This window comes from Pseudophryne corroboree, chromosome 4 (assembly GCF_028390025.1).
Source record: "Pseudophryne corroboree isolate aPseCor3 chromosome 4, aPseCor3.hap2, whole genome shotgun sequence".
Taxonomy (NCBI): Eukaryota; Metazoa; Chordata; class Amphibia; order Anura; family Myobatrachidae; genus Pseudophryne; species Pseudophryne corroboree.
In genome coordinates, this window is record NC_086447.1 from 647,207,302 (window position 1) to 647,230,309 (window position 23,008).

Sequence of the window (23,008 nt, forward strand, 5' to 3'; positions counted from 1 at the left end):
CATAAGCATTCAATATTTGAGTAAACTATGAGAAAATAAAGCTATCTATTGGGTTTCACTAAAAAGTCCATTGGAAGACTTGACTATTGTTGTTAAAAGACATAGGCATTCATATTATAGAGCCACAAACCACACTAGTAAAATAAAAACATGATAACATGGGATTCGAACCAATGACAGTCTTAATTTGAAAGTGCAAACCCAACACCTTACTAACTGTGCTAACCAGACTGTGCATACCAAATGCCAAATTTATCAGAGATTTAAGTGAATAAGCTACAGTGTCCAAGGTACTAAACATAATATATTCTATGGGGTGTCATAAGCAAGTCATTAGAATACTTTCCTACTAAATTTATAAGACATAAGCATTCAATATTTGAGTAAACAAAGAGAAAATAAAGCTATCTATTTGGTTTCACTAAAAAGTCCATTGGAAGACTTGACTATTGTTGCTAAAAGACATAGGCATTCATATAATAGAGCCACAGACCACACTAGTAAAATAAAAACATGATAACATGGGATTCAAACCAATGACAGTCTTAATTTGATAGTGCAAACCCAACACCTTACTAACTGTGCTAACCAGACTGTGCATACCAGACACACAATTTATCAGAGATTTAAGTGAAAAAGCTACAGTGTCTAAGGTAATAAACATAATATATTCTATGGGGTGTCATAAGCAAGTCATAAGAATACTTTCCTACTAAATTTATAAGACATAAGCATTCAATATTTGAGTAAACAAAGAGAAAATAAAGCTATCTATTGGGTTTCACTAAAAAGTCCATTGAAAGACTTGACTATTGTTGTTAAAAGACATATTCATTCATATTATAGAGCCACAAACCACACTAGTAAAATAAAAACATGATAACATGGAATTCAAACCAATGACAGTTTTAACTTAATAGTGCAAACCCAACACCTTACTAACTGTGCTAACCAGACTGTGCATACCAGATACAAAATTTATCAGATATTTAAGTGAATAAGCTACAGTGTCCAAGGTACTAAACATAATATATTCTATGGGGTGTCATAAGCAAGTCATTAGAATACTTTCCTACTAAATTTATAAGACATAAGCATTCAATATTTGAGTAAACAAAGAGAGAATAAAGCTATCTATTGGGTTTCACTAAAAAGTCCATTGGAAGACTTGACTATTGTTGCTAAAAGACATAGGCATTCATATAATAGAGCCACAAACCACACTAGTAAAATAAAAACATGATAACATGGGATTCGAACCAATGACAGTCTTAATTTGATAGTGCAAACCCAACACCTTACTAACTGTGCTAACCAGACTGTGCATACCAGACACACAATTTATCAGAGATTTAAGTGAATAAGCTACAGTGTCTAAGGTAATAAACATAATATATTCTGTGGGGTGTCATAAGCAAGTCATTAGAATACTTTCCTACTAAATTTATAAGACATAAGCATTCAATATTTGAGTAAACAAAGAGAAAATAAAGCTATCTATTGGGTTTCACTAAAAAGTCCATTGGAAGACTTGACTATTGTTGTTAAAAGACATAGGCATTCATATTATAGAGCCACAAACCACACTAGTAAAATAAAAACATGATAATATGGGATTTGAACCAATGACAGTCTTAATTTGAAAGTGCAAACCCAACACCTTACTAACTGTGCTAACCAGACTGTGCATACCAGACACACAATTTATCAGAGATTTAAGTGAATAAGCTACAGTGTCCAAGGTACTAAACATAATATATTCTATGGGGTGTCATAAGCAAGTCATTAGAATACTTTCCTACTAAATTTATAAGACATAAGCATTCAATATTTGAGTTAACAAAGAGAAAATAAAGCTATCTATTGGGTTTCACTAAAAAGTCCATTGAAAGACTTGACTATTGTTGTTAAAAGACATAGGCATTCATATTATAGAGCCACAAACCACACTAGTAAAATAAAAACATGATAACATGGAATTCAAACCAATGACAGTTTTAACTTGATTTTGCAAACCCAACACCTTACTAACTGTGCTAACCAGACTGTGCATAACAAAACACAATTTATCAGAGATTAAAGTGAATAAGCTACAGTGTCCAAGGTACTAAACATAATATATTCTATGGGGTGTCATAAGCAAGTCATTAGAATACATTCCTACTAAATTTATAAGACATAAGCATTCAATATTTGAGTAAACAAAGAGAAAATAAAGCTATCTATTGGGTTTCACTAAAAAGTCCATTGGAAGACTTGACTATTGTTGTTAAAAGACATAGGCATTCATATAATAGAGCCACAAACCACACTAGTAAAATAAAAACATGATAACATGGGATTCGAGCCAATGACAGTCTTAATTTGATAGTGCAAACCCAACACCTTACTAACTGTGCTAACCAGACTGTGCATACCAAATGCCAAATTTATCAGATATTTAAGTGAATAAGCTACAGTGTCCAAGGTACTATACATAATATATTCTATGGGGTGTCATAAGCAAGTCATTAGAATACTTTCCTACTAAATTTATAAGACATAAGCATTCAATATTTGAGTAAACAAGGAGAGAATAAAGCTATCTATTGGGTTTCACTAAAAAGTCCATTGGAAGACTTGACTATTGTTGTTAAAAGACATAGGCATTCATATAATAGAGCCACAAACCACACTAGTAAAATAAAAACATGATAACATGGGATTCGAACCAATGACAGTCTTAATTTGATAGTGCAAACCCAACACCTTACTAACTGTGCTAACCAGACTGTGCATACCAGACACACAATTTATCAGAGATTTAAGTGAATAAGCTTCAGTGTCTAAGGTAATAAACATAATATATTCTATGGGGTGTCATAAGCAAGTCATTAGAATACATTCCTACTAAATTTATAAGACATAAGCATTCAATATTTGAGTAAACAAAGAGAAAATAAAGCTAACTATTGGGTTTCACTAAAAAGTCCATTGGAAGACTTGACTATTGTTGTTAAAAGACATAGGCATTCATATAATAGAGCCACAAACCACACTAGTAAAATAAAAACATGATAACATGGGATTCGAGCCAATGACAGTCTTAATTTGATAGTGCAAACCCAACACCTTACTAACTGTGCTAACCAGACTGTGCATACCAAATGCCAAATTTATCAGAAATTTAAGTGAATAAGCTACAGTGTCCAAGGTACTATACATAATATATTCTATGGGGTGTCATAAGCAAGTCATTAGAATACTTTCCTACTAAATTTATAAGACATAAGCATTCAATATTTGAGTAAACAAAGAGAGAATAAAGCTATCTATTGGGTTTCACTAAAAAGTCCATTGGAAGACTTGACTATTGTTGTTAAAAGACATAGGCATTCATATAATAGAGCCACAAACCACACTAGTAAAATAAAAACATGATACCATGGGATTCGAACCAATGACAGTCTTAATTTGATAGTGTAAACTAGTGATGAGCGGATTCGGTTTTACTCGGTTTTACTCGGTTCTCAAAACAGCATCTTATTGGCTCACTGATGTCACGTATTTTGGATAGCCAATAAGATGCCGTTTTGAGAACCGAGTAAAACCGAGTAAAACCGAGTAAAACCGAACCTCGCTCATCACTAGTGTAAACCCAACACCTTACTAACTGTGCTAACCAGAGTGTGAATACCAGACACACAATTTATCAGAGATTTAAGTGAATAAGCTTCAGTGTCTAAGGTAATAAACATAATATATTCTATGGGGTGTCATAAGCAAGTCATTAGAATACATTCCTACTAAATTTATAAGACATAAGCATTCAATATTTGAGTAAACAAAGAGAAAATAAAGCTATCTATTGGGTTTCACTTAAAAGTCCATTGGAAGACTTGACTATTGTTGTTAAAAGACATAGGCATTCATATAATAGAGCCACAAACCACACTAGTAAAATAAAAACATGATAACATGGGATTCGAACCAATGACAGTCTTAATTTGATAGTGCAAACCCAACACCTTACTAACTGTGCTAACCAGACTACGCATACCAGATGCCAAATTTATCAGATATTTAAGTGAATAAGCTACAGTGTCCAAGGTACTATACATAATATATTCTATGGGGTGTCATAAGCAAGTCATTAGAATACTTTCCTACTAAATTTATAAGACATAAGCATTCAATATTTGAGTAAACAAAGAGAGAATAAAGCTATCTATTGGGTTTCACTAAAAAGTCCATTGGAAGACTTGACTATTGTTGCTAAAAGACATAGGCATTCATATAATAGAGCCACAAACCACACTAGTAAAATAAAAACATGATAACATGGGATTCGAACCAATGACAGTCTTAATTTGATAGTGCAAACCAACACCTTACTAACTGTGCTAACCAGACTGTGCATACCAGACACACAATTTATCAGAGATTTAAGTGAATAAGCTACAGTGTCTGAGGTAATAAACATAATATATTCTATGTGGTGTCATAAGCAAGTCATTAGAATACTTTCCTACTAAATTTATAAGACATAAGCATTCAATATTTGAGTAAACTATGAGAAAATAAAGCTATCTATTGGGTTTCACTAAAAAGTCCATTGGAAGACTTGACTATTGTTGTTAAAAGACATAGGCATTCATATTATAGAGCCACAAACCACACTAGTAAAATAAAAACATGATAACATGGGATTCAAACCAATGACAGTCTTAATTTGAAAGTGCAAACCCAACACCTTACTAACTGTGCTAACCAGACTGTGCATACCATACACACAATTTATCAGAGATTTAAGTGAATAAGCTACAGTGTCCAAGGTACTAAACATAATATATTCTATGGGGTGTCATAAGCAAGTCATTAGAATACTTTCCTACTAAATTTATAAGACATAAGCATTCAATATTTGAGTAAACAAAGAGAAAATAAAGCTATCTATTGGGTTTCACTAAAAAGTCCATTGAAAGACTTGACTATTGTTGTTAAAAGACATAGGCATTCATATTATAGAGACACAAACCAAACTAGTAAAATAAAAAAAATAACATGGTATTCGAACCAATGACAGTCTTAATTTGATAGTGCAAACCCAACACCTTACTAACTGTGCTAACCAGACTGTGCATACCAAATGCCAAATTTATCAGATATTTAAGTGAATAAGCTACAGTGTCCAAGGTACTAAACATAATATATTCTATGGGGTGTCATAAGCAAGTCATTAGAATACTTTACTACTAAATTTATAAGACATAAGTATTCAATATTTGAGTAAACTATGAGAAAATAAAGCTATCTATTGGGTTTCACTAAAAAGTCCATTGGAAGACTTGACTATTGTTGTTAAAAGACATAGGCATTCATATTATAGAGCCACAAACCACACTAGTAAAATAAAAACATGATAACATGGGATTCGAACCAATGACAGTCTTAATTTGAAAGTGCAAACCCAACACCTTACTAACTGTGCTAACCAGACTGTGCATACCAAATGCCAAATTTATCAGAGATTTAAGTGAATAAGCTACAGTGTCCAAGGTACTAAACATAATATATTCTATGGGGTGTCATAAGCAAGTCATTAGAATACTTTCCTACTAAATTTATAAGACATAAGCATTCAATATTTGAGTAAACAAAGAGAAAATAAAGCTATCTATTTGGTTTCACTAAAAAGTCCATTGGAAGACTTGACTATTGTTGCTAAAAGACATAGGCATTCATATAATAGAGCCACAGACCACACTAGTAAAATAAAAACATGATAACATGGGATTCAAACCAATGACAGTCTTAATTTGATAGTGCAAACCCAACACCTTACTAACTGTGCTAACCAGACTGTGCATACCAGACACACAATTTATCAGAGATTTAAGTGAAAAAGCTACAGTGTCTAAGGTAATAAACATAATATATTCTATGGGGTGTCATAAGCAAGTCATAAGAATACTTTCCTACTAAATTTATAAGACATAAGCATTCAATATTTGAGTAAACAAAGAGAAAATAAAGCTATCTATTGGGTTTCACTAAAAAGTCCATTGAAAGACTTGACTATTGTTGTTAAAAGACATATTCATTCATATTATAGAGCCACAAACCACACTAGTAAAATAAAAACATGATAACATGGAATTCAAACCAATGACAGTTTTAACTTAATAGTGCAAACCCAACACCTTACTAACTGTGCTAACCAGACTGTGCATACCAGATACAAAATTTATCAGATATTTAAGTGAATAAGCTACAGTGTCCAAGGTACTAAACATAATATATTCTATGGGGTGTCATAAGCAAGTCATTAGAATACTTTCCTACTAAATTTATAAGACATAAGCATTCAATATTTGAGTAAACAAAGAGAGAATAAAGCTATCTATTGGGTTTCACTAAAAAGTCCATTGGAAGACTTGACTATTGTTGCTAAAAGACATAGGCATTCATATAATAGAGCCACAAACCACACTAGTAAAATAAAAACATGATAACATGGGATTCGAACCAATGACAGTCTTAATTTGATAGTGCAAACCCAACACCTTACTAACTGTGCTAACCAGACTGTGCATACCAGACACACAATTTATCAGAGATTTAAGTGAATAAGCTACAGTGTCTAAGGTAATAAACATAATATATTCTATGGGGTGTCATAAGCAAGTCATTAGAATACTTTCCTACTAAATTTATAAGACATAAGCATTCAATATTTGAGTAAACAAGGAGAGAATAAAGCTATCTATTGGGTTTCACTAAAAAGTCCATTGGAAGACTTGACTATTGTTGTTAAAAGACATAGGCATTCATATAATAGAGCCACAAACCACACTAGTAAAATAAAAACATGATAACATGGGATTCGAACCAATGACAGTCTTAATTTGATAGTGCAAACCCAACACCTTACTAACTGTGCTAACCAGACTGTGCATACCAGACACACAATTTATCAGAGATTTAAGTGAATAAGCTACAGTGTCCAAGGTACTAAACATAATATATTCTATGGGGTGTCATAAGCAAGTCATTAGAATACTTTCCTACTAAATTTATAAGACATAAGCATTCAATATTTGAGTTAACAAAGAGAAAATAAAGCTATCTATTGGGTTTCACTAAAAAGTCAATTGAAAGACTTGACTATTGTTGTTAAAAGACATAGGCATTCATATTATAGAGCCACAAACCACACTAGTAAAATAAAAACATGATAACATGGAATTCAAACCAATGACAGTTTTAACTTGATTTTGCAAACCCAACACCTTACTAACTGTGCTAACCAGACTGTGCATAACAAAACACAATTTATCAGAGATTAAAGTGAATAAGCTACAGTGTCCAAGGTACTAAACATAATATATTCTATGGGGTGTCATAAGCAAGTCATTAGAATACATTCCTACTAAATTTATAAGACATAAGCATTCAATATTTGAGTAAACAAAGAGAAAATAAAGCTATCTATTGGGTTTCACTAAAAAGTCCATTGGAAGACTTGACTATTGTTGTTAAAAGACATAGGCATTCATATAATAGAGCCACAAACCACACTAGTAAAATAAAAACATGATAACATGGGATTCGAGCCAATGACAGTCTTAATTTGATAGTGCAAACCCAACACCTTACTAACTGTGCTAACCAGACTGTGCATACCAAATGCCAAATTTATCAGATATTTAAGTGAATAAGCTACAGTGTCCAAGGTACTATACATAATATATTCTATGGGGTGTCATAAGCAAGTCATTAGAATACTTTCCTACTAAATTTATAAGACATAAGCATTCAATATTTGAGTAAACAAGGAGAGAATAAAGCTATCTATTGGGTTTCACTAAAAAGTCCATTGGAAGACTTGACTATTGTTGTTAAAAGACATAGGCATTCATATAATAGAGCCACAAACCACACTAGTAAAATAAAAACATGATAACATGGGATTCGAACCAATGACAGTCTTAATTTGAAAGTGCAAACCCAACACCTTACTAACTGTGCTAACCAGACTGTGCATACCAAATGCCAAATTTATCAGAGATTTAAGTGAATAAGCTACAGTGTCCAAGGTACTAAACATAATATATTCTATGGGGTGTCATAAGCAAGTCATTAGAATACTTTCCTACTAAATTTATAAGACATAAGCATTCAATATTTGAGTAAACAAAGAGAAAATAAAGCTATCTATTTGGTTTCACTAAAAAGTCCATTGGAAGACTTGACTATTGTTGCTAAAAGACATAGGCATTCATATAATAGAGCCACAGACCACACTAGTAAAATAAAAACATGATAACATGGGATTCAAACCAATGACAGTCTTAATTTGATAGTGCAAACCCAACACCTTACTAACTGTGCTAACCAGACTGTGCATACCAGACACACAATTTATCAGAGATTTAAGTGAAAAAGCTACAGTGTCTAAGGTAATAAACATAATATATTCTATGGGGTGTCATAAGCAAGTCATAAGAATACTTTCCTACTAAATTTATAAGACATAAGCATTCAATATTTGAGTAAACAAAGAGAAAATAAAGCTATCTATTGGGTTTCACTAAAAAGTCCATTGAAAGACTTGACTATTGTTGTTAAAAGACATATTCATTCATATTATAGAGCCACAAACCACACTAGTAAAATAAAAACATGATAACATGGAATTCAAACCAATGACAGTTTTAACTTAATAGTGCAAACCCAACACCTTACTAACTGTGCTAACCAGACTGTGCATACCAGATACAAAATTTATCAGATATTTAAGTGAATAAGCTACAGTGTCCAAGGTACTAAACATAATATATTCTATGGGGTGTCATAAGCAAGTCATTAGAATACTTTCCTACTAAATTTATAAGACATAAGCATTCAATATTTGAGTAAACAAAGAGAGAATAAAGCTATCTATTGGGTTTCACTAAAAAGTCCATTGGAAGACTTGACTATTGTTGCTAAAAGACATAGGCATTCATATAATAGAGCCACAAACCACACTAGTAAAATAAAAACATGATAACATGGGATTCGAACCAATGACAGTCTTAATTTGATAGTGCAAACCCAACACCTTACTAACTGTGCTAACCAGACTGTGCATACCAGACACACAATTTATCAGAGATTTAAGTGAATAAGCTACAGTGTCTAAGGTAATAAACATAATATATTCTATGGGGTGTCATAAGCAAGTCATTAGAATACTTTCCTACTAAATTTATAAGACATAAGCATTCAATATTTGAGTAAACAAGGAGAGAATAAAGCTATCTATTGGGTTTCACTAAAAAGTCCATTGGAAGACTTGACTATTGTTGTTAAAAGACATAGGCATTCATATAATAGAGCCACAAACCACACTAGTAAAATAAAAACATGATAACATGGGATTCGAACCAATGACAGTCTTAATTTGATAGTGCAAACCCAACACCTTACTAACTGTGCTAACCAGACTGTGCATACCAGACACACAATTTATCAGAGATTTAAGTGAATAAGCTACAGTGTCCAAGGTACTAAACATAATATATTCTATGGGGTGTCATAAGCAAGTCATTAGAATACTTTCCTACTAAATTTATAAGACATAAGCATTCAATATTTGAGTTAACAAAGAGAAAATAAAGCTATCTATTGGGTTTCACTAAAAAGTCAATTGAAAGACTTGACTATTGTTGTTAAAAGACATAGGCATTCATATTATAGAGCCACAAACCACACTAGTAAAATAAAAACATGATAACATGGAATTCAAACCAATGACAGTTTTAACTTGATTTTGCAAACCCAACACCTTACTAACTGTGCTAACCAGACTGTGCATAACAAAACACAATTTATCAGAGATTAAAGTGAATAAGCTACAGTGTCCAAGGTACTAAACATAATATATTCTATGGGGTGTCATAAGCAAGTCATTAGAATACATTCCTACTAAATTTATAAGACATAAGCATTCAATATTTGAGTAAACAAAGAGAAAATAAAGCTATCTATTGGGTTTCACTAAAAAGTCCATTGGAAGACTTGACTATTGTTGTTAAAAGACATAGGCATTCATATAATAGAGCCACAAACCACACTAGTAAAATAAAAACATGATAACATGGGATTCGAGCCAATGACAGTCTTAATTTGATAGTGCAAACCCAACACCTTACTAACTGTGCTAACCAGACTGTGCATACCAAATGCCAAATTTATCAGATATTTAAGTGAATAAGCTACAGTGTCCAAGGTACTATACATAATATATTCTATGGGGTGTCATAAGCAAGTCATTAGAATACTTTCCTACTAAATTTATAAGACATAAGCATTCAATATTTGAGTAAACAAGGAGAGAATAAAGCTATCTATTGGGTTTCACTAAAAAGTCCATTGGAAGACTTGACTATTGTTGTTAAAAGACATAGGCATTCATATAATAGAGCCACAAACCACACTAGTAAAATAAAAACATGATAACATGGGATTCGAACCAATGACAGTCTTAATTTGATAGTGCAAACCCAACACCTTACTAACTGTGCTAACCAGACTGTGCATACCAGACACACAATTTATCAGAGATTTAAGTGAATAAGCTTCAGTGTCTAAGGTAATAAACATAATATATTCTATGGGGTGTCATAAGCAAGTCATTAGAATACATTCCTACTAAATTTATAAGACATAAGCATTCAATATTTGAGTAAACAAAGAGAAAAAAAGCTAACTATTGGGTTTCACTAAAAAGTCCATTGGAAGACTTGACTATTGTTGTTAAAAGACATAGGCATTCATATAATAGAGCCACAAACCACACTAGTAAAATAAAAACATGATAACATGGGATTCGAGCCAATGACAGTCTTAATTTGATAGTGCAAACCCAACACCTTACTAACTGTGCTAACCAGACTGTGCATACCAAATGCCAAATTTATCAGAAATTTAAGTGAATAAGCTACAGTGTCCAAGGTACTATACATAATATATTCTATGGGGTGTCATAAGCAAGTCATTAGAATACTTTCCTACTAAATTTATAAGACATAAGCATTCAATATTTGAGTAAACAAAGAGAGAATAAAGCTATCTATTGGGTTTCACTAAAAAGTCCATTGGAAGACTTGACTATTGTTGTTAAAAGACATAGGCATTCATATAATAGAGCCACAAACCACACTAGTAAAATAAAAACATGATACCATGGGATTCGAACCAATGACAGTCTTAATTTGATAGTGTAAACTAGTGATGAGAGGATTCGGTTTTACTCGGTTTTACTCGGTTCTCAAAACAGCATCTTATTGGCTCACGGATGTCACGTGTTTTGGATAGCCAATAAGATGCCGTTTTGAGAACCGAGTAAAACCGAGTAAAACCGAGTAAAACCGAACCTCGCTCATCACTAGTGTAAACCCAACACCTTACTAACTGTGCTAACCAGAGTGTGAATACCAGACACACAATTTATCAGAGATTTAAGTGAATAAGCTTCAGTGTCTAAGGTAATAAACATAATATATTCTATGGGGTGTCATAAGCAAGTCATTAGAATACTTTCCTACTAAATTTATAAGACATAAGCATTCAATATTTGAGTTAACAAAGAGAAAATAAAGCTATCTATTGGGTTTCACTAAAAAGTCAATTGAAAGACTTGACTATTGTTGTTAAAAGACATAGGCATTCATATTATAGAGCCACAAACCACACTAGTAAAATAAAAACATGATAACATGGAATTCAAACCAATGACAGTTTTAACTTGATTTTGCAAACCCAACACCTTACTAACTGTGCTAACCAGACTGTGCATAACAAAACACAATTTATCAGAGATTAAAGTGAATAAGCTACAGTGTCCAAGGTACTAAACATAATATATTCTATGGGGTGTCATAAGCAAGTCATTAGAATACATTCCTACTAAATTTATAAGACATAAGCATTCAATATTTGAGTAAACAAAGAGAAAATAAAGCTATCTATTGGGTTTCACTAAAAAGTCCATTGGAAGACTTGACTATTGTTGTTAAAAGACATAGGCATTCATATAATAGAGCCACAAACCACACTAGTAAAATAAAAACATGATAACATGGGATTCGAGCCAATGACAGTCTTAATTTGATAGTGCAAACCCAACACCTTACTAACTGTGCTAACCAGACTGTGCATACCAAATGCCAAATTTATCAGATATTTAAGTGAATAAGCTACAGTGTCCAAGGTACTATACATAATATATTCTATGGGGTGTCATAAGCAAGTCATTAGAATACTTTCCTACTAAATTTATAAGACATAAGCATTCAATATTTGAGTAAACAAGGAGAGAATAAAGCTATCTATTGGGTTTCACTAAAAAGTCCATTGGAAGACTTGACTATTGTTGTTAAAAGACATAGGCATTCATATAATAGAGCCACAAACCACACTAGTAAAATAAAAACATGATAACATGGGATTCGAACCAATGACAGTCTTAATTTGATAGTGCAAACCCAACACCTTACTAACTGTGCTAACCAGACTGTGCATACCAGACACACAATTTATCAGAGATTTAAGTGAATAAGCTTCAGTGTCTAAGGTAATAAACATAATATATTCTATGGGGTGTCATAAGCAAGTCATTAGAATACATTCCTACTAAATTTATAAGACATAAGCATTCAATATTTGAGTAAACAAAGAGAAAATAAAGCTAACTATTGGGTTTCACTAAAAAGTCCATTGGAAGACTTGACTATTGTTGTTAAAAGACATAGGCATTCATATAATAGAGCCACAAACCACACTAGTAAAATAAAAACATGATAACATGGGATTCGAGCCAATGACAGTCTTAATTTGATAGTGCAAACCCAACACCTTACTAACTGTGCTAACCAGACTGTGCATACCAAATGCCAAATTTATCAGAAATTTAAGTGAATAAGCTACAGTGTCCAAGGTACTATACATAATATATTCTATGGGGTGTCATAAGCAAGTCATTAGAATACTTTCCTACTAAATTTATAAGACATAAGCATTCAATATTTGAGTAAACAAAGAGAGAATAAAGCTATCTATTGGGTTTCACTAAAAAGTCCATTGGAAGACTTGACTATTGTTGTTAAAAGACATAGGCATTCATATAATAGAGCCACAAACCACACTAGTAAAATAAAAACATGATACCATGGGATTCGAACCAATGACAGTCTTAATTTGATAGTGTAAACTAGTGATGAGAGGATTCGGTTTTACTCGGTTTTACTCGGTTCTCAAAACAGCATCTTATTGGCTCACGGATGTCACGTGTTTTGGATAGCCAATAAGATGCCGTTTTGAGAACCGAGTAAAACCGAGTAAAACCGAGTAAAACCGAACCTCGCTCATCACTAGTGTAAACCCAACACCTTACTAACTGTGCTAACCAGAGTGTGAATACCAGACACACAATTTATCAGAGATTTAAGTGAATAAGCTTCAGTGTCTAAGGTAATAAACATAATATATTCTATGGGGTGTCATAAGCAAGTCATTAGAATACATTCCTACTAAATTTATAAGACATAAGCATTCAATATTTGAGTAAACAAAGAGAAAATAAAGCTATCTATTGGGTTTCACTTAAAAGTCCATTGGAAGACTTGACTATTGTTGTTAAAAGACATAGGCATTCATATAATAGAGCCACAAACCACACTAGTAAAATAAAAACATGATAACATTGGATTCGAACCAATGACAGTCTTAATTTGATAGTGCAAACCCAACACCTTACTAACTGTGCTAACCAGACTACGCATACCAGATGCCAAATTTATCAGATATTTAAGTGAATAAGCTACAGTGTCCAAGGTACTATACATAATATATTCTATGGGGTGTCATAAGCAAGTCATTAGAATACTTTCCTACTAAATTTATAAGACATAAGCATTCAATATTTGAGTAAACAAAGAGAGAATAAAGCTATCTATTGGGTTTCACTAAAAAGTCCATTGGAAGACTTGACTATTGTTGCTAAAAGACATAGGCATTCATATAATAGAGCCACAAACCACACTAGTAAAATAAAAACATGATAACATGGGATTCGAACCAATGACAGTCTTAATTTGATAGTGCAAACCAACACCTTACTAACTGTGCTAACCAGACTGTGCATACCAGACACACAATTTATCAGAGATTTAAGTGAATAAGCTACAGTGTCTGAGGTAATAAACATAATATATTCTATGTGGTGTCATAAGCAAGTCATTAGAATACTTTCCTACTAAATTTATAAGACATAAGCATTCAATATTTGAGTAAACTATGAGAAAATAAAGCTATCTATTGGGTTTCACTAAAAAGTCCATTGGAAGACTTGACTATTGTTGTTAAAAGACATAGGCATTCATATTATAGAGCCACAAACCACACTAGTAAAATAAAAACATGATAACATGGGATTCAAACCAATGACAGTCTTAATTTGAAAGTGCAAACCCAACACCTTACTAACTGTGCTAACCAGACTGTGCATACCATACACACAATTTATCAGAGATTTAAGTGAATAAGCTACAGTGTCCAAGGTACTAAACATAATATATTCTATGGGGTGTCATAAGCAAGTCATTAGAATACTTTCCTACTAAATTTATAAGACATAAGCATTCAATATTTGAGTAAACAAAGAGAAAATAAAGCTATCTATTGGGTTTCACTAAAAAGTCCATTGAAAGACTTGACTATTGTTGTTAAAAGACATAGGCATTCATATTATAGAGACACAAACCAAACTAGTAAAATAAAAAAAATAACATGGTATTCGAACCAATGACAGTCTTAATTTGATAGTGCAAACCCAACACCTTACTAACTGTGCTAACCAGACTGTGCATACCAAATGCCAAATTTATCAGATATTTAAGTGAATAAGCTACAGTGTCCAAGGTACTAAACATAATATATTCTATGGGGTGTCATAAGCAAGTCATTAGAATACTTTACTACTAAATTTATAAGACATAAGCATTCAATATTTGAGTAAACTATGAGAAAATAAAGCTATCTATTGGGTTTCACTAAAAAGTCCATTGGAAGACTTGACTATTGTTGTTAAAAGACATAGGCATTCATATTATAGAGCCACAAACCACACTAGTAAAATAAAAACATGATAACATGGGATTCGAACCAATGACAGTCTTAATTTGAAAGTGCAAACCCAACACCTTACTAACTGTGCTAACCAGACTGTGCATACCAAATGCCAAATTTATCAGAGATTTAAGTGAATAAGCTACAGTGTCCAAGGTACTAAACATAATATATTCTATGGGGTGTCATAAGCAAGTCATTAGAATACTTTCCTACTAAATTTATAAGACATAAGCATTCAATATTTGAGTAAACAAAGAGAAAATAAAGCTATCTATTTGGTTTCACTAAAAAGTCCATTGGAAGACTTGACTATTGTTGCTAAAAGACATAGGCATTCATATAATAGAGCCACAGACCACACTAGTAAAATAAAAACATGATAACATGGGATTCAAACCAATGACAGTCTTAATTTGATAGTGCAAACCCAACACCTTACTAACTGTGCTAACCAGACTGTGCATACCAGACACACAATTTATCAGAGATTTAAGTGAAAAAGCTACAGTGTCTAAGGTAATAAACATAATATATTCTATGGGGTGTCATAAGCAAGTCATAAGAATACTTTCCTACTAAATTTATAAGACATAAGCATTCAATATTTGAGTAAACAAAGAGAAAATAAAGCTATCTATTGGGTTTCACTAAAAAGTCCATTGAAAGACTTGACTATTGTTGTTAAAAGACATATTCATTCATATTATAGAGCCACAAACCACACTAGTAAAATAAAAACATGATAACATGGAATTCAAACCAATGACAATTTTAACTTAATAGTGCAAACCCAACACCTTACTAACTGTGCTAACCAGACTGTGCATACCAGATACAAAATTTATCAGATATTTAAGTGAATAAGCTACAGTGTCCAAGGTACTAAACATAATATATTCTATGGGGTGTCATAAGCAAGTCATTAGAATACTTTCCTACTAAATTTATAAGACATAAGCATTCAATATTTGAGTAAACAAAGAGAGAATAAAGCTATCTATTGGGTTTCACTAAAAAGTCCATTGGAAGACTTGACTATTGTTGCTAAAAGACATAGGCATTCATATAATAGAGCCACAAACCACACTAGTAAAATAAAAACATGATAACATGGGATTCGAACCAATGACAGTCTTAATTTGATAGTGCAAACCCAACACCTTACTAACTGTGCTAACCAGACTGTGCATACCAGACACACAATTTATCAGAGATTTAAGTGAATAAGCTACAGTGTCTAAGGTAATAAACATAATATATTCTGTGGGGTGTCATAAGCAAGTCATTAGAATACTTTCCTACTAAATTTATAAGACATAAGCATTCAATATTTGAGTAAACAAAGAGAAAATAAAGCTATCTATTGGGTTTCACTAAAAAGTCCATTGGAAGACTTGACTATTGTTGTTAAAAGACATAGGCATTCATATTATAGAGCCACAAACCACACTAGTAAAATAAAAACATGATAATATGGGATTTGAACCAATGACAGTCTTAATTTGAAAGTGCAAACCCAACACCTTACTAACTGTGCTAACCAGACTGTGCATACCAGACACACAATTTATCAGAGATTTAAGTGAATAAGCTACAGTGTCCAAGGTACTAAACATAATATATTCTATGGGGTGTCATAAGCAAGTCATTAGAATACTTTCCTACTAAATTTATAAGACATAAGCATTCAATATTTGAGTAAACAAAGAGAAAATAAAGCTAACTATTGGGTTTCACTAAAAAGTCCATTGGAAGACTTGACTATTGTTGTTAAAAGACATAGGCATTCATATAATAGAGCCACAAACCACACTAGTAAAATAAAAACATGATAACATGGGATTCGAGCCAATGACAGTCTTAATTTGATAGTGCAAACCCAACACCTTACTAACTGTGCTAACCAGACTGTGCATACCAAATGCCAAATTTATCAGAAATTTAAGTGAATAAGCTACAGTGTCCAAGGTACTATACATAATATATTCTATGGGGTGTCATAAGCAAGTCATTAGAATACTTTCCTACTAAATTTATAAGACATAAGCATTCAATATTTGAGTAAACAAAGAGAGAATAAAGCTATCTATTGGGTTTCACTAAAAAGTCCATTGGAAGACTTGACTATTGTTGTTAAAAGACATAGGCATTCATATAATAGAGCCACAAACCACACTAGTAAAATAAAAACATGATACCATGGGATTCGAACCAATGACAGTCTTAATTTGATAGTGTAAACTAGTGATGAGAGGATTCGGTTTTACTCGGTTTTACTCGGTTCTCAAAACAGCATCTTATTGGCTCACGGATGTCACGTGTTTTGGATAGCCAATAAGATGCCGTTTTGAGAACCGAGTAAAACCGAGTAAAACCGAACCTCGCTCATCACTAGTGTAAACCCAACACCTTACTAACTGTGCTAACCAGAGTGTGAATACCAGACACACAATTTATCAGAGATTTAAGTGAATAAGCTTCAGTGTCTAAGGTAATAAACATAATATATTCTATGGGGTGTCATAAGCAAGTCATTAGAATACTTTCCTACTAAATTTATAAGACATAAGCATTCAATATTTGAGTTAACAAAGAGAAAATAAAGCTATCTATTGGGTTTCACTAAAAAGTCAATTGAAAGACTTGACTATTGTTGTTAAAAGACATAGGCATTCATATTATAGAGCCACAAACCACACTAGTAAAATAAAAACATGATAACATGGAATTCAAACCAATGACAGTTTTAACTTGATTTTGCAAACCCAACACCTTACTAACTGTGCTAACCAGACTGTGCATAACAAAACACAATTTATCAGAGATTAAAGTGAATAAGCTACAGTGTCCAAGGTACTAAACATAATATATTCTATGGGGTGTCATAAGCAAGTCATTAGAATACATTCCTACTAAATTTATAAGACATAAGCATTCAATATTTGAGTAAACAAAGAGAAAATAAAGCTATCTATTGGGTTTCACTAAAAAGTCCATTGGAAGACTTGACTATTGTTGTTAAAAGACATAGGCATTCATATAATAGAGCCACAAACCACACTAGTAAAATAAAAACATGATAACATGGGATTCGAGCCAATGACAGTCTTAATTTGATAGTGCAAACCCAACACCTTACTAACTGTGCTAACCAGACTGTGCATACCAAATGCCAAATTTATCAGATATTTAAGTGAATAAGCTACAGTGTCCAAGGTACTATACATAATATATTCTATGGGGTGTCATAAGCAAGTCATTAGAATACTTTCCTACTAAATTTATAAGACATAAGCATTCAATATTTGAGTAAACAAGGAGAGAATAAAGCTATCTATTGGGTTTCACTAAAAAGTCCATTGGAAGACTTGACTATTGTTGTTAAAAGACATAGGCATTCATATAATAGAGCCACAAACCACACTAGTAAAATAAAAACATGATAACATGGGATTCGAACCAATGACAGTCTTAATTTGATAGTGCAAACCCAACACCTTACTAACTGTGCTAACCAGACTGTGCATACCAGACACACAATTTATCAGAGATTTAAGTGAATAAGCTTCAGTGTCTAAGGTAATAAACATAATATATTCTATGGGGTGTCATAAGCAAGTCATTAGAATACATTCCTACTAAATTTATAAGACATAAGCATTCAATATTTGAGTAAACAAAGAGAAAATAAAGCTAACTATTGGGTTTCACTAAAAAGTCCATTGGAAGACTTGACTATTGTTGTTAAAAGACATAGGCATTCATATAATAGAGCCACAAACCACACTAGTAAAATAAAAACATGATAACATGGGATTCGAGCCAATGACAGTCTTAATTTGATAGTGCAAACCCAACACCTTACTAACTGTGCTAACCAGACTGTGCATACCAAATGCCAAATTTATCAGAAATTTAAGTGAATAAGCTACAGTGTCCAAGGTACTATACATAATATATTCTATGGGGTGTCATAAGCAAGTCATTAGAATACTTTCCTACTAAATTTATAAGACATAAGCATTCAATATTTGAGTAAACAAAGAGAGAATAAAGCTATCTATTGGGTTTCACTAAAAAGTCCATTGGAAGACTTGACTATTGTTGTTAAAAGACATAGGCATTCATATAATAGAGCCACAAACCACACTAGTAAAATAAAAACATGATACCATGGGATTCGAACCAATGACAGTCTTAATTTGATAGTGTAAACTAGTGATGAGAGGATTCGGTTTTACTCGGTTTTACTCGGTTCTCAAAACAGCATCTTATTGGCTCACGGATGTCACGTGTTTTGGATAGCCAATAAGATGCCGTTTTGAGAACCGAGTAAAACCGAGTAAAACCGAGTAAAACCGAACCTCGCTCATCACTAGTGTAAACCCAACACCTTACTAACTGTGCTAACCAGAGTGTGAATACCAGACACACAATTTATCAGAGATTTAAGTGAATAAGCTTCAGTGTCTAAGGTAATAAACATAATATATTCTATGGGGTGTCATAAGCAAGTCATTAGAATACATTCCTACTAAATTTATAAGACATAAGCATTCAATATTTGAGTAAACAAAGAGAAAATAAAGCTATCTATTGGGTTTCACTTAAAAGTCCATTGGAAGACTTGACTATTGTTGTTAAAAGACATAGGCATTCATATAATAGAGCCACAAACCACACTAGTAAAATAAAAACATGATAACATTGGATTCGAACCAATGACAGTCTTAATTTGATAGTGCAAACCCAACACCTTACTAACTGTGCTAACCAGACTACGCATACCAGATGCCAAATTTATCAGATATTTAAGTGAATAAGCTACAGTGTCCAAGGTACTATACATAATATATTCTATGGGGTGTCATAAGCAAGTCATTAGAATACTTTCCTACTAAATTTATAAGACATAAGCATTCAATATTTGAGTAAACAAAGAGAGAATAAAGCTATCTATTGGGTTTCACTAAAAAGTCCATTGGAAGACTTGACTATTGTTGCTAAAAGACATAGGCATTCATATAATAGAGCCACAAACCACACTAGTAAAATAAAAACATGATAACATGGGATTCGAACCAATGACAGTCTTAATTTGATAGTGCAAACCAACACCTTACTAACTGTGCTAACCAGACTGTGCATACCAGACACACAATTTATCAGAGATTTAAGTGAATAAGCTACAGTGTCTGAGGTAATAAACATAATATATTCTATGTGGTGTCATAAGCAAGTCATTAGAATACTTTCCTACTAAATTTATAAGACATAAGCATTCAATATTTGAGTAAACTATGAGAAAATAAAGCTATCTATTGGGTTTCACTAAAAAGTCCATTGGAAGACTTGACTATTGTTGTTAAAAGACATAGGCATTCATATTATAGAGCCACAAACCACACTAGTAAAATAAAAACATGATAACATGGGATTCAAACCAATGACAGTCTTAATTTGAAAGTGCAAACCCAACACCTTACTAACTGTGCTAACCAGACTGTGCATACCATACACACAATTTATCAGAGATTTAAGTGAATAAGCTACAGTGTCCAAGGTACTAAACATAATATATTCTATGGGGTGTCATAAGCAAGTCATTAGAATACTTTCCTACTAAATTTATAAGACATAAGCATTCAATATTTGAGTAAACAAAGAGAAAATAAAGCTATCTATTGGGTTTCACTAAAAAGTCCATTGAAAGACTTGACTATTGTTGTTAAAAGACATAGGCATTCATATTATAGAGACACAAACCAAACTAGTAAAATAAAAAAATAACATGGTATTCGAACCAATGACAGTCTTAATTTGATAGTGCAAACCCAACACCTTACTAACTGTGCTAACCAGACTGTGCATACCAAATGCCAAATTTATCAGATATTTAAGTGAATAAGCTACAGTGTCCAAGGTACTAAACATAATATATTCTATGGGGTGTCATAAGCAAGTCATTAGAATACTTTACTACTAAATTTATAAGACATAAGCATTCAATATTTGAGTAAACTATGAGAAAATAAAGCTATCTATTGGGTTTCACTAAAAAGTCCATTGGAAGACTTGACTATTGTTGTTAAAAGACATAGGCATTCATATTATAGAGCCACAAACCACACTAGTAAAATAAAAACATGATAACATGGGATTCGAACCAATGACAGTCTTAATTTGAAAGTGCAAACCCAACACCTTACTAACTGTGCTAACCAGACTGTGCATACCAAATGCCAAATTTATCAGAGATTTAAGTGAATAAGCTACAGTGTCCAAGGTACTAAACATAATATATTCTATGGGGTGTCATAAGCAAGTCATTAGAATACTTTCCTACTAAATTTATAAGACATAAGCATTCAATATTTGAGTAAACAAAGAGAAAATAAAGCTATCTATTTGGTTTCACTAAAAAGTCCATTGGAAGACTTGACTATTGTTGCTAAAAGACATAGGCATTCATATAATAGAGCCACAGACCACACTAGTAAAATAAAAACATGATAACATGGGATTCAAACCAATGACAGTCTTAATTTGATAGTGCAAACCCAACACCTTACTAACTGTGCTAACCAGACTGTGCATACCAGACACACAATTTATCAGAGATTTAAGTGAAAAAGCTACAGTGTCTAAGGTAATAAACATAATATATTCTATGGGGTGTCATAAGCAAGTCATAAGAATACTTTCCTACTAAATTTATAAGACATAAGCATTCAATATTTGAGTAAACAAAGAGAAAATAAAGCTATCTATTGGGTTTCACTAAAAAGTCCATTGAAAGACTTGACTATTGTTGTTAAAAGACATATTCATTCATATTATAGAGCCACAAACCACACTAGTAAAATAAAAACATGATAACATGGAATTCAAACCAATGACAGTTTTAACTTAATAGTGCAAACCCAACACCTTACTAACTGTGCTAACCAGACTGTGCATACCAGATACAAAATTTATCAGATATTTAAGTGAATAAGCTACAGTGTCCAAGGTACTAAACATAATATATTCTATGGGGTGTCATAAGCAAGTCATTAGAATACTTTCCTACTAAATTTATAAGACATAAGCATTCAATATTTGAGTAAACAAAGAGAGAATAAAGCTATCTATTGGGTTTCACTAAAAAGTCCATTGGAAGACTTGACTATTGTTGCTAAAAGACATAGGCATTCATATAATAGAGCCACAAACCACACTAGTAAAATAAAAACATGATAACATGGGATTCGAACCAATGACAGTCTTAATTTGATAGTGCAAACCCAACACCTTACTAACTGTGCTAACCAGACTGTGCATACCAGGCACACAATTTATCAGAGATTTAAGTGAATAAGCTACAGTGTCTAAGGTAATAAACATAATATATTCTGTGGGGTGTCATAAGCAAGTCATTAGAATACTTTCCTACTAAATTTATAAGACATAAGCATTCAATATTTGAGTAAACAAAGAGAAAATAAAGCTATCTATTGGGTTTCACTAAAAAGTCCATTGGAAGACTTGACTATTGTTGTTAAAAGACATAGGCATTCATATTATAGAGCCACAAACCACACTAGTAAAATAAAAACATGATAATATGGGATTTGAACCAATGACAGTCTTAATTTGAAAGTGCAAACCCAACACCTTACTAACTGTGCTAACCAGACTGTGCATACCAGACACACAATTTATCAGAGATTTAAGTGAATAAGCTACAGTGTCCAAGGTACTAAACATAATATATTCTATGGGGTGTCATAAGCAAGTCATTAGAATACTTTCCTACTAAATTTATAAGACATAAGCATTCAATATTTGAGTTAACAAAGAGAAAATAAAG